This window comes from Pongo pygmaeus, chromosome 21 (genome assembly GCF_028885625.2).
Source record: "Pongo pygmaeus isolate AG05252 chromosome 21, NHGRI_mPonPyg2-v2.0_pri, whole genome shotgun sequence".
NCBI lineage: Eukaryota > Metazoa > Chordata > Mammalia > Primates > Hominidae > Pongo > Pongo pygmaeus.
In genome coordinates, this window is record NC_072394.2 from 64,456,396 (window position 1) to 64,468,498 (window position 12,103).

The 12,103-nt window shown below is 53.6% G+C and overlaps 1 protein-coding gene across 1 annotated transcript in view; it reads left to right on the forward strand.

The window, feature by feature from the left end:
- Window positions 1-12,103, forward strand: part of CDH4 (cadherin 4) — a 705,615-nt gene that overhangs the window by 520,314 nt on the left and 173,198 nt on the right. The window lies entirely within an intron of this gene.

Genomic DNA, 12,103 nt, shown 5'->3' on the forward strand with positions numbered 1-12,103 from the left:
GGAGGCAAGGCTGAAGGGTAGGGGGAGGGGGTGGGTGGCTTTGAGATCTTCATCCGGAGAAACGTGGTGGTTACGTGGTTTGTGATGCTAATTAGGAACAACATGAAATCCTTCCACGGAGTGATGGTAATTGTTACAAGTTGCCTAAAGAACCAACTCTAAACTCTCTCCCCCAGGACAGCCCAGGCCCTCAGAAGTTACAGCCCAGGCACCGGCTTTGCCCACAGGTGCAGGGGGGAGAGGGGTCCCAGGACTGCAGCGTGCTGGGTGATCCTCTATCCTCTGTGTCCTGTGAGAGGAGGAATGGTGAGGGCTGAGAGCCCAGGCTCCTGGGGCCATGGCCTGAGTTCCAAGCGGCCTCCAGAGGACAGCGGCATGACGCTGGGCAGGTCATGGAACCTCCCTGGGTAAAAATGAAGGTGCTGGCTCCCTGCCCCTACTCCATCCTGGGGGCAATGAGCCGAGACCTCGGTGCACCGACACCATGGCAGCAAGCCAGGAGCCTTCCTGCTAAGGCTTTCCTTCCAAATGGACACAGTGAAGAAATAACCGCACGACTGTGTTCAGGAAACCTTTCCTTGTGTTATTTCTATGGGAATTTTCAAAATGATGTCACCTTTTTATGAGAGATCAGAAGTAAGAAATTCGGTGGTGCTCGTCGGGCAGGGAGAGTGGGTTCGGTCCCTAGTGGTGTCATTGACGTAAGAAAAAAATCCACTAAGTGCCTTTTTGGAATGAAACTCATGCAAATGCTGACTTACAATGGCTCGCACGTTCTATTTGTGAAAGAATGTAGATATCGTTCTGTTGTTTTAGTTTGTGTTTGTTAAATACCATTTTATTCCATCCATCCTTAGCTACCATGGAAACCAGCTAGAAGGCTGCAGACAATATCCTAGTTAAATATTTTAAATATACATGTTTTCGGGGAAGCAAAATGGACCCTTTCTCAAAGGTACACTGAAAAGGAAACAGGAGGTAGAGGAATGAACTCTGTAGGTTTTAGGGCACCCCTTTTTTAAAAGAAATCTAATTATCCTCAGTAAATATCCATACTAGGTTTGACATTTAGGGGAGGGGGGCCCACATTATTTCTTCTTGAAGCATGTTTAACCCAAAGCTATAAGGAAGCAATGAGAACAGGAAGACTGCGAATCAGAGAGATTGAGAAGAGCCATAAATAGCCTTGATATTTGGGGAAGAAATCGTATCCTCCCTGTTCCAACAGAGCAATGTACGTTCATAATGCAGGCACGGCTGGTCCTTCCCCAGATGTTTCATTTCCATGGCAGACTCCTATGCAATCGATAGTCTTGGAGCACTAGACTCCAAGACGTGGTGTGTATGTGACTGGGGTCAGCCACATATTTACCCAAACATTAGAGCGTTCAGCAAACCAGGAGCCGAAAATGCACTATGAGATGCTGCCATGGGTCTGTGGTCACTGCCACATGAGAAGCTGCCAGCATCCAGGAGCCTGAGGCTAGACAAAGTCAAAAGCCGGTGGCTTTGGGGACAGAGGTGCTGGGTGGCTGGGACTGCAGTGCACAGAGAGGTGAGCGCTGATTTTGTTAGTGAATAATGCGCAGAAGGCGCCATGGCCTCAGCAGGGCTCCGGGACCTACATAGGGTTTCAGAGCTCCCAGAACCTTCCATCCTGAGAGTGCTCTTCTCCCTGCATTCCCAGACAGAGCACCTTTCCTCTCACAGGAAGCTCCAGTGCATGGAGCATCCTCATAAGCCGTGCTGTTCAGCCATGCTGACAGCTCTGCACAGCAGGCAGCTCTGCACAGCAGGATGATGTTAGAGGGCTGGGCGCAGGGAAGAGCTGCAATGCTTTGCCTTTGCAGCCAGTCCAGCCTCAAAGCCACCCCAGGGCCCACCTGGCTCTGCTGTGGGGATAGGCCAGGGGGCAGGAACTCCCCTGCGCTGTTTCCCTGGGCCATCCAGTCTGCAGGTGGTGGACTTCCCCAAGTCAGAGTAAGACCGTTTCGTAGGCACTCTCTAGTGACACCTCCAAGATCTGTTCTGTGCCCGTTACCATTCTACACAGTCATGAGGCATGTTGGAAACAAAATGAAATCCACAAGTTAGATGCGTCTTATGCCTGACGTGACCACACAGCAGGACTGGACAGCATCTGGTATGTAAAGAAAGTTCTGCTCTCTGAGCTGAATTCTCTCATGATGATTAACTTTCTCATTCACACCAAAAACCATCTTCAATACCCACTGTTCACCCACATTTCTACTTCTGGAGACATTTGCCGCCTCTATTTTTATCTTCACGGAAAAGGAGGGCTCTGTTTCCCCCACGTGGCTCACAGGGGTGTGTGGAGCAGATCCAGCAGAATTCCCAGCTTGGGGCTGTTGCAAATGTTCTTCTCTTCCTTGGAGGAATGGCTCCCACTGCACTCTGTCCAGCCTGAAAGACAAGGAGAGGCAGCAAAATCAGGGAAGTGAAGAAGCACAATCCCCTCTGTGTCTTCTCACCATTCCTTGACACTGGGTCTAGTTTATCGGCTTATGCAAATCGGACCCCCAGGCTCTGCGGCTACAGAAGCCTTGTCTCTCAGCATTACAGGTTCACGGGGCTATGCTGCCTATCAGAGAAATCCAGTGGCATGGGGACCTCCCCAAAGAGCCACTTTCTTGGGTAATGAGAGCCAGCAGTTACACCTTTCCAGGAGGGGGGCAGGTGCACCCCAACAAGCTGACACGGAGCACCTTGACCATGGCAACAGCCAGTATGGTGACCAGAGGTCATGTCCCAGCAGAAACTGATTTGAAAACATTCCCATAAATGCTTTTGTAGAATCAGGTGGACTTGTGCCATGCCATTTTCTCAACATTGTGGGGCACTTCAGATGTTAAGGATATGTCCAGCAGGATCAGTGCAGGACCTGGCCGCTGGGCAGGATGACAAGTGAGGGATGCCACCACCGCCATCTGTGACCTATCACCAAAGGCCGGGGCTGCCGGCTTCCCTTAGAAACATACTACGGATCTGGTGTCAGGGAATTTGAAGCAATTTCCATGTTTATGCCATCTCTTGAGGGTAATGACTTCGACTAGGAACAAGGGATGCTCGTTCTTCCTCACTGAACTTGGCAGGAGCATCAGGCCCCCCACAACTAATAACCCATGCTCAGGGAACCCGGGCCCTGTTCCCCTGTTCCATCTGCGCCACGCTGGGGTTTTGATCAGGTCCACCCCATCTCAGCCCATCTATTCAAGAGGCCTGCTCTGGCATCTGTGCCTCTGGGAGGCATTTTCACACAATGGCTACAGCACTGCAGAGTGGGTGCTCAGTTCAGGATGCCCAGGGAGCTCGTCCACCCTGCAGAGAGCCTCATGCAATGCGTCCAGAGGGTCCAGAGTGGGACCTGCTATCTGCATCTCTACCACAAGGAAATGTTAAAATAGTTGATCACCATTCACCTGCAAACCAGCTCCCGTTCCCCGGCCAGACCAAGATTGTGGGGAAAGACCCCTCGTCTTCCATGGAAGGCGCTCTGGGAGTTTCTGAATGGAAGCCGGGTCTTGGTGGCTGCCCTCTCCCGTGTAGCTTCACCTCTGAGTGTTTCAGCATCTGTCCCTTCACTTAAAAGCCAGGATTCCTCCTTGGCTCTTCGTAATTCCAGGCTCCTAACAGATGTGTGGATTCGAGAATAAAAAATAAAACAAATGATAACTTTTTGCATGTAGCTTGGGAGGTGCATATGATTATATTCTTTCCTTAACACTGTTTTTTTCTTTTTCAAAAAACAGAAAAAGACGATCATGTAAAGCCTGCCCCAGGTCAGTTTTGCATTCTTCGTCTCTCACTTGCAAGTGATGAGGGGAGGGAAATGACCCGCGTTTTGCTGATACTGAGCTGTCCCTGGAGACCTGACCTCGCAGCCACAGCCAGTTACAGCCTCATCACACAGACAGGAGAGCAAGACCCAGGCGAGGAGCAGGGCTGCCAGGAGCTTAAGAAAATAAAATGTGGCCCCGAGAAGCTGGCAGGGCAGAATCTGGCCCTGGGGAGAGCACAGACCGCTGCAGGGTGCAGGTGTGGACACGGGGGCTAGTGTGGTTTTCTCAACATGCACCTTGCCCATGAACCCGCGGCCGTGGACTTCCAGTGGAGCGGAAGTTGTCTTTGTCTTTGTCTGCGTGCCTTCCTTTTGTCCTCTTAAGCTCATTTACCTCTCATCACTTCCTCAAATCACAATTTATATATTCTTGAGTGTGAGGGATTGGTCACTGTATCCCTGGGAAGAGAGAGGATGCCTGCATTTGACATTGGTCCAGGGAGCCTGCACAGAGAGACCCAGGGCTGGAAAAGAGTTCATCCAGAAAGACCATGAGACCACCCAGACCCCTCGAGCCATGGATGGAGCGTGAACACACCTTCCGCGCAGGGCCCCCCGAGCAGCCCACTGGAGCCCAGGCTGTCATTTTATCTCTAAAAAGCCAAGCTCCACCCCATCAGTGGCAGTTTCGCGGCACCTTCCTCCCCAGATATGAAGTGAAGCTTCTGCTCCCCAAGGTGCCCCAGCCATCGGTTTCTAATATCACTCCTATCCCCACTGCTGCCCACATCCCAGGCGTCCGGGTAGCTCCAGAGCACAGAGCTCACCAGCCCCTTCCATCAGCAGGGAAGCCGAGGCCCAGAGAGAGTGGCAGCCTCATGCAGGTCGCAGGGCCCAGCACTAGGACCCGTGCCTGGGGGCTCCTGCTACCGCTGCCTCCATAAATCACCATCTTAGAGTAGGATCAGCAGAATGCGTTCGATAGGAAGCACAGTTGATTAGGGCTTAGTAGGGAGAGGTGATCTGAAGTGAGAAGCGCTTTGTAAATAAAAGCTGACTAAGAAGCAGGCAGGTTTAGAGTCACCTGCACCTTGTAGAGACATCCCTGGGGGCCTCAGGCCCCCACACCCTTCATCTGCCCCCTGGGGAAATGGCCCTGTCCCCGCTCAGCACTGGGCAGGTGGGCTCTGACCCTGGAACCTGGGCCCCTGGACAAGCTCATCTGCTGCCACTCCTGGCTCCTCCGGGCTCGGAGGAGTCCCGACGGTGGACCTCCCACAGCCTCATGTAAGCAAGAGGCGGGAGTGGTGACACCACTTACCAGGCATCTGGGGCACACTGCTCCAGGCTCTGATGATGCCCCATGCTGCAGACTCTCTCCACCCCTGGGCTCTGTTCTACTGGTGGACTGCCATCCCCAACCGGCCAATGGCTGTACATGATACTGAGGCCAGCGACTCACCCTGGGGTCTGTCCCAGGAAAGGTAGCTAAAGCCACGAAGCCACAGTTGCGGGGCTCACAGATGTCATCTGCAAACAGACAGGCCGGGCTCTCAGCTCAGCTGCAGCAGAGCAGCATCAGGGCGTAAGGAGAGCAGGGAAGAGGAGGAGGAGGAGAAGTACGGTGTCTCCAGGTTGCTGTCCAGGCCAAGGAGGCCGAGTGTGAACAGACTCTGAGGAGCCTGTCCTGGTAGGGACCAGCCTGGGCATGGCATGTTTCAGGAACAGCAAGACTGGGGCCAGGAGTCAGGAAGGCGGAGTCAGGGGCTGATCCGGGCGGCCTGGAGGCCAGGCCCAAAGCCCCAGGTGCCTGTGGGGGCAAGGGAACTGGCAGGGCTCTCACCCTCCCATGTCGAACCCTCATCCAGAGAGGAGAGCCCACCTCTTCCAGCAGCCCCGGGGAAGTCCCCTGCTGGGGTCACCTGCCTTCTCTGGAGCAGTCACCTGGCCAGGTGGAATGCCGGGCTCTGATTGGCCAGCTGGACCCTTAGGCCCACCCCCGTGCCTCTGGGATTGGCTCCCAGGAGGAAAGTATGGGTGGGGTAGAGGGACTGTGGTTGCTGGGCCCAGCCCTGGGTTCTCTAGGACCCCACTAGGCCACCCAGGAAGGAGCCTGAGCCCTCCCTGGCAGGCCCCTTGGTCTGGGTCCAGGAGCCCACTTTGCTCACGGTGCCCTCACCAGAGCAGTCCCTGACCCTCCCCTCCCTACCCCACCCTCAGTCTCCCTCGCCACTTGGCCCCAGCTCTCCCTAGCCAGGCAATTTGGACAAATTCTTCCACTGCCCTGGGCCTCAGTTTCCCTTCCTGGGATGTAAGGGTTGTGGGACACCCCAAGTTCGCCCGCGCCCCAGCCCTAGCCCCTGAACACTCAGAGTTCATCCCAGGCCCCCCTTGACCCAGCTTCCAGGCTGCAGGAGCCTTGCCCTCTCCTTCTCTGCCCTCTGGAAGTCCTGCCCAGCTTTTAGGAGCTCCACCCCCAGCTCTGCCCCTTCTCAGGTTTCTTCCAACGGCAGGGCTAAAGGTCCCCACGTCTGTCAATGCTCCCTAGACAGTACCACATTCACCCCACACCTGGCAGGGGGGCTTCCTGATCACCCCCCTTTCACAGATGAGGGACTGAGGTCGGGGATGAAATAAATCCTGACTTGGGCAGTGGAGAGCAAACCCACACTCCACGCAGCTCTGTTAACCTCGGAGCCTGTGACGCCCCCACCCTGCTTTCCTTCCAGGCCCCAAATAATGGTGGTGTCTGCCTGGTTTCCGAGGCATCCACACTGTCCTGCGCCACTGTCTGTGCCCCCTTCCTCGCCTGTCCTGCCTGTCAAACTCCTATTCACCCTTCAGTGCCCTGACCGAGGTATAATACCCACCATGAGTATTTCTGTCCCCAAGTCCCCAATGGACTGATTGTGTGCGACTTGGTGCCGGTTTGAACCTCCTGCCTGATTCTGACTCTGCACTAATCATGGGCCCCGTGGGAGGTGGTGGGATGGGCCCATCAGGATGGTGGGCTACAGATCAGACAGCCTGGGCTCCAGTCCTGGCCTTCCAAGCTTGAGCAGGACTTCACCCCTTGAGCTTGATGTCCTCTGTGGGCTGCCCTGAGGACTAAATGAGACTGTGCCTGGGAAGTCACTTGGGCAGGGCCAGGGCCCGTGCAGGACTCAGGAAGGCGTCCCTGAGGTCATGGCTGCACCCCGCCCCCACATGAGCATGCAGGAGACAGGCTGAGGGCCATTTGCTTTGTCGTCTCCTGGCTCAAGGGTGGTATCAGTAACTGTGTGTGGATGCAGTGGCTTAAGTCTGTCCACTGAGTTTGCTCCATAGAAAGTGAGTGGCTATCAGGGCCCTGCTGCCCCCACCGGGGTTGTGGTACCTCCCTAACGTGTGGGACTAGGAAAAGGTGCACAGCCCCCGGGGCAGTACTAGGTCCAGGGTGGCACCAGAGCAGGTGTTTCCTGCAGTGTGGAGTGTGGCCTGCCAGGGGAGGTGCTATAGGTTGAGCCTGGCATGAGGATAAGGCGCCCAGGCAGAGAGAGGGGCGGGAGCAGGGCCTCGGGTGGTGGAGGTGGATGTCCGGTCCCCAGCACCTGGCAGGTGAGCTGAAACCCTATAGGGTGGAGGCCAGAGTGGGTGCTTTGGGCCGCTCCTGCCCACTGCCCTATAGGCAGGGCTTTGAGGGAGCTGAGAGTGCATCAGGGAGCCCAGTGGGGCCGCAGCAGGGCAGAGTCAAAGGCACGGGGAAGAGGAGGGAGCACGGGAGGGGAACTGTGGGGTATGGGACACTGCAGCCCAGGGTGGCTGGCCTCTTCACGGGCGACAGGGCCCGTTTCCAGGCCCAGAAACACTCATGGGAGATGAAAGTAGGACCACAGCCCAGGTCTCATCCTGCCAAGGATGGCTCCATGAAATATCCTTGGGGAGCCATCCTGCAGGCTGCAGCAGCTCCAGGAAGCTGCCCCCTTCACGCATCTTCCCAGGTGTCAGTGAGTGGATGGAGGCGACAGTGGGCAGCCACCTTGGAGCTCCTGATTCTGCAGATCTGCAGGCACAAGCTTGGTTGGACCCCAAAGACCAGCTCAGCCACCAGGACCCTCCTGGACCCTGCTAGTTACAGGACTTCTAGCTTGAGCTAAACTGTCAGGATGCGGGGAGTGGGCATGGCCAAGATATCTTGCTGCTGGGCTGTTGGTTTTGAGAAAGTTGTGATGTGCTCTATACACATACACACAGACATACAAACACACACAAGCATATGCATACCTGTGCATGTGTAGAATGCATAAACACACATGTATTCATACACATGCATTTGTGTATGTGTGTACATGTAGTCATACACCCATACATCTGTGCATACTTGACGTGTGCATTCGTATATATCTACATGTGCATGTGTGTGCATGCATGCATACATGTGTGCATAGCGCCTGTATACACATGTGCTTATGTGTACTGTCTAGTTTCTGGTAATGGTGTAGTAGAGGTCACCTTTAAGTCATTACCCAATGCTCAGTCTTCATTCACTCAGAAATACAGAAGACATGCACTAGGGAAAATCAGCAGGTGTCATCTGTTAGAAAATATTTTTAAGTGTAACTGGAAGCATTATTTTTAATGAGTATAATTATGCATCAGTGTTTATGTGATGTCTTCTGAATGGGCCCAAGATGACTGCGTGTTCAAAAGAACATGCTCGTTCGACCAGGGTGAGTGCTAATTGTGGTTGACATTTTCTTCCAGGGAAGCGGGTGCATCTTCCAGGCAGAAGCCCGCACAGGTCTGGCACTTATTTTCACCAGATTTTGTTATTACATTTGTCTCACAGCTTTACAATAGTAGCAAATATGTGCAATTTATTTAAACAACACTAGGGAAATTAACGCCATGCAAGCTCATCCCAAGCAAATGAAAATGAAGGATTTTTTTTAAAAACAGCTGTATGGAAACCCTTTAAAACTCAGAGTCTGAGATTCAGAGGGCCCTGGTGAGCTGCTGCTGGTTCTGAAGCACCACCGGGTGGGAGAGACCAGCCAGTCTCTGCCTCGGTCTCCCGCTGGGAAATGCAGGGGAGCTGCAGATGGCCAGAGGGCCCCTCCTAGCGGCTGTGCCAGAGGCTCCCCTCGCCCTCATCTGGGAGAGATCTGTCCAGGCTGCCTGCCCCCGTGCAGACATGCTCAAGAACAAACATAATGCTCCACCACCCTTCTCCAGAGGTGGAGCCCCAATTGCCTGTGGGCTGGGAGACCCCCTGTTCTCCAACTGCAGCACATCTCAGGCGTGGTTGGCGGCCACACCCCAGAGTTTTTAAGTCTTAGGTGAGACCTAGGAACCTGCATTCCTAATGAGCTCCGCAGGGTGCTGAGCTGCTGGTCCTGGGACCAGCCTGGGAGCTCAGACCTGTTTCTCCCCAGTCTGGGATTTATGGAACACATCCCAGGTGGGTGCAGGAAACATCACTCAGACCCCCTTTTCCCCTGGTTCCCCATCTGTTCCATGGGAAGATCGATTTCTGCCCAGTCCAGGACCTTCCTGAGGTCCAGCAAAGGGGATTCGACTTCACAAACAGAGACCACAGAAGGGAGGGGTGGCACTTTCAGGTGCTCTGGCCTTGGGGTCACACTCCTGGCATCCGAATCCTGCTTCTGCTGAACGGGCTGCGTGGGCTTCACGAGTGCCTTGGCCTCGCATGGTAGGAAAGTGGGAATGATGGTGCTCCCCGCTGAACTGGTGAGAGGGAGGATTTATGGGGAGACTGCATGGAACAGCATTTGACCTGGAGCCTGGATCCTCAGTGCATGCCACATCTATTATCATTGTTCCTGTTGGCTGTGTTGGCGTTATTTCAAGCCACTTAGAGCAGTGGGATTAATCTGATCTTTCTCATCAAAGCTTAGAGCATATTAACCTAAATTGTCATATCCCCAAGGTAAAGACCAGCTCCCAGGGAGGTGCTGTCTGTCTGGGGCTAGGTCTTGGAGGACAGGTGGGATGTCTTCAGTGGAACGGCCAGATGCAGAGTCCTGCTGTCCTGCTCATCGGACATTCAGTACCTATGAGGCACAGGCTACTGGTCTGGGCGAGGAAACCATGGAGTCCAGTTGTCTGTGCTGGGTTCCGGGGAGAATGTGCAGCTAGGACTGTCCTGGAAGCTTTTCAAAGGCCCCTGAGGAGCCTAGGAAAGCACCCGCCCCTTGTCATCATGAGGGGCTGAAGTCAAGACCCCTGGGTCTCCATGTTTGCACCTCACATGACTCCTTTCTAAGGAAGGCTGGGAGTGCCCCATGGAAGCCTCCTGGGTTTTATTAATTGAGGCAAATGGTGGTGTGGACCCCCACTGTGCCTGGAGGGGCAGCCTGTGGTCAGACACCTCCCGGCCAGCTTTGTCCTCCCTGCCTTGGGCTGCCCTGGTGCAAGGTCCATTCTCCACGTGAACTCTCGTATCCTACTGCCTCTGCAATTCAGATAAAATGAGCATCAACCACGAAGACTGGCGAGGCATGCCATGTGGGCACCCTGCGCTGGACCCGATGTGGCAGACGCATGGACGCCACGTATATGCATGACATTCTGTTGGCGCTGTCAGCCACAGGAGTCATGTGCACTATCACGTTTATGAAACACAGAAAGGCGCCGGGCGCGGTGGCTCACACCTGTAACCCCAGCACTTTGGGAGGCCGAGACAGGAGAATCACGAGGTCAGGAGATCGAGACCATCCTGGCTAACAAGGTGAAACCCCGTCTCTACTAAAAATACAAAAAATTAGCTAGGCGTGGTGGCGGGCGCCTGTAGTCCCAGCTACTCAGGAGGCTGGGGCAGGAGAATGGCGTGAGCCCGGGAGGCGGAGCTTGCAGTGAGCCGAGATCACACCACTGCACTCCAGCCTGGGCGACAGAGTGAGACCCCGTCTGAAAAAAAAAAAAAGAAAGAAAACACAGAAAGGTAAAAGGAAGGAAGTAAAATGTGATAACAGAACTCCCTGGAGACCAGAGAAAACCAGTGTGTGCATTTTCATGTATTTTCTTACATTTCTTTTTTCTTTTTTTTTTTTTTGAGACAGAGTTTCGCTGTTTTTCCCCAGGCTGGAGTGCAATGGCACAATCTTGGCTCACCGCAACCTCCACCTCCCGGGTTCAAGTGATTCTCCTGTGTCAGCCTCCTAAGTAACTGGGACTACAGGCACGCACCACCACACCTGGCTAATTTTAGATTTTTAGTAGAGATGGGATTTCACCATGTTGGCCAGGCTGGTCTCGAACTCCTGACCTCAGGTGATCTGGCTGCCTCGACCTCCCAAAGTGCTGGGATTACAGGCGTGAGCCACCACGCCCAGGCTGTTTTTCTATCCTTTAAAAAAAATGCAGTTGAGGCTGGGCATGGTGGCTGACGCCTGTAATCCCAGCACTTTGGAAGGCCAACACGGGCAGATGACCAGAGGTCGGGAGTTTGAGAGCAGCCTGGCCAACAGGCAAAACCCCATCTCTATTAAAAATACAAAAATTAGCCAGATGTGGTGGCGGTCTCCTGTAATCCCAGCTACTCAGGAGGCTGAGGCAGGAGAGTCGCTTAAACCCAGAAGGCAGAGGTTGCAGTGAGCCGAGATCGTGCCACTGCACTCCAGCCTGGGTGACACAGTGAGACTCCATCTCAAAAAAAAAAATGAAAAAATGCAGGTGCAGTTGATGCTGTATGTATGCTTTGGTGCTATTTCTCCACTTACTAACATTTTGTGGACATTTCTTCATGTCAGTCTTAAAAGAGTAACTTTTAATGATAACTATAATATTCCAAGACATGAACACAGTGTAATGCATTTAGAATTCACTGTCAGACATTCAGATTTGTGCTCTGGTATTTTTACTTATTTAAAAACATCCAAAGTAAACATCTGTCTATGAGGACTTTGGTCCACCTAGAGTTTCCTGGGGACAGATTTCCAGCTGTGGAGTTACTGGATCAAAAGGGACCATCCTTTTTGAGGCTCTTGATAGTCACTGGCAACTGGGAGGCAGAGGGCTGTGCTGGGTGACCGCGGGGCCCCAGCAGCAGGAGCTGCATCAGTGTCAGTCCTGACAGCCTGGGCCCTATGCTAAGCATGGGCTGGGCATTTTCTCATTGTCATCTGATGTCATTCCCATAGCAGTCCCTAAACTCAGGGCCATTGCTACCATCTCCCTTCTTCAGAGAAGAACCCAGGATTGTGAGAGATGAAGGGACTTTGCCCCGTGTCACATGAACTTTTGTACATACACACAGGTGGGGTCTAAGGCCAAATCCCACACCCTCAGCCATCAGCCTCCGCC